The sequence below is a fragment of the Aplysia californica genome, unplaced genomic scaffold (genome assembly GCF_000002075.1).
Source record: "Aplysia californica isolate F4 #8 unplaced genomic scaffold, AplCal3.0 scaffold01580, whole genome shotgun sequence".
Lineage (NCBI taxonomy): Eukaryota > Metazoa > Mollusca > Gastropoda > Aplysiida > Aplysiidae > Aplysia > Aplysia californica.
In genome coordinates, this window is record NW_004798850.1 from 52,129 (window position 1) to 54,331 (window position 2,203).

Consider the following 2,203-nt stretch of genomic DNA (forward strand, 5'->3'; position numbering starts at 1 on the left):
CCCCCCCCCCCGCCCTCTGTCCCACCTAAAAGAAGAAGACAATGCAAAGAAAAACACAAATAGACAGACTCAAAACAACATAAAACAACGACAAGCAGAACAGCCAATGTCCCAGTTATTCAGTTGAACAGAAAGGTAAGTCCGGACAGGTGTAAAAAATCTCTACACAATAACGTTGGTACCGATGCGCCAGGTACCAGCGCACCAGGAGAGGTGCACTAAAGGTTAATGATCGGTGGAGGAAGAAACCGCACTCGCAGCGTGCATTTCAGGACGCGTGAAAATATCATTAGAGGTGATCACAAAATGTGAGCTCAGCTGTTGAGGATTTTTACCTGAGCTATTTTTAGTCGAAGAATATTTTTTCTTTTTTTTTCTTTTTAACATTACTACTGGCGCAAGGGCTGGTTCCTTCGTCCAAAGCACAAAAAATTGTTAATGATATAATGAAATGTATAAAAACGCAAAACATGACGAACAGAAAGTAATGAGAGGAAATTTTGATGCTTAATGGTTTTCACGAACACCCCGGGAGTTTATAACTGACACTTTAGAAGCCATTAGAGAGAGAGAGAGGGGAGGGGAAGGGGGAGGGAGTAAATGGGAGAAAGAGGGGATCTGGGGGTGGGGGAAGAGAGAGAGAGAGAGAGAGAGAGAGAGAGAGAGAGAGAGAGAGAGAGAGAGAGAGAGAGAGAGAGAGAGAGAGAGAGAGAGAAAAGGAAGAAAGAGAGAGAAAAGGAAGAAAGAAACAGGGAGTCAGACAAACCGATAGATAGACCAGCAGAGACAGAGAGATGGACCCACGGGCGGACGGACAGACAGACATAGAATTTGAATGATGGATGGTAAGCATGAAGCACTACATTTTTGTTTTAAATAGTGTAAGAAATCGACACAGACGGACAGACAGACACAGACAAACAGACAGACAGATATATAGAAATAGGTCGGAGCGTCCGCACTAGCCAAATCACATTGGGCAATTTCTCATTTCTTTCCGCCACGCCCACCCACACCACACCCCCTCAAAAACCAAGAAAAAAAAAGAAAGAAAAGAAAAACACACATGTCTGTGTGCAGGTGTTTTAAAGGACATGCAGGTGTGCGCGGGAACTAGAGGTAGGCTTATAACCTGACTCACTCGGAAGCTATCCAACAATTATTTAAAGAGGAGAAAAGGACATCTGTGTTAGAACACTGGTTCTGATATAAAAAGGTATTCCTGCACTTTAAGTCTCTTATTTCAAATGGTTGGGAAATCAATTAATAATGCTCCACTTTAATTTACAGTGAATGTCTAAGTTTTCAGAATACGAGAACCGGGGCATACTAATTTATCGCCGTGCACACCACTACCCCCAGAAATGCAGATAAAAACCCTCAAATACACACACAGACACAGACAGGCAGACAAACACACACACATAAGCACACAAATACACACACATACACATACACAAATACACACACACATACACACATACACACACACACACACACATACACACACACAAACACACGTCCATATCAATACGCACACACTCACTCGCCAGTTTGCCCGTCCTCCATCTGTCTGTCTGTCTACTTGTTTGCTATTTTGTGAAGTATGAAAGGTCAATATTACAAAGAGAAACATCTAGCACGTAACCAGATGCACCTCTTGACTACAATTGTCTCTTAAAAACCGGCACCCCAAAAACACCCTGAGCTGGATATAGCTGTAAACTATCAGCCTGATTATCTCCCCTAACCTGCACAATGCGATCGAATGCCGCCTGCATATCCACAAGGAGAAAAAAGAAAGGGCATACAGCTTCATCTAACAGAATTCCCACAACGTCTTGGTACAGGACGAGAGTAGCAATAAATAGTGAGTGCCTTATAGAAAGACATTTTTCAAATACTTCTGACTTTTCATCTCTGACGGGGATCTAATTAGGCACCCAATTAGCAGGCTCAGAGCTGTCATCTAGGTACGTTAGAACTCTGCTCATTGCCTTCGTTTCTCTTGACCTCATCTGCCTGGTTTTGAGAGAATTGATGGTCCACCACTTCACGAAACCCAAACCTAGGAATGTTGGTGACCGTACTCTGATCAAAATACCATTATCGTGAGAGTCGGAAGTCAAACATGGTTGCATGAAACGAGTTTCGCAATTTAAAAAAAAATTGGTGCGCAGCACACGCAGCGGTAACAAACGGA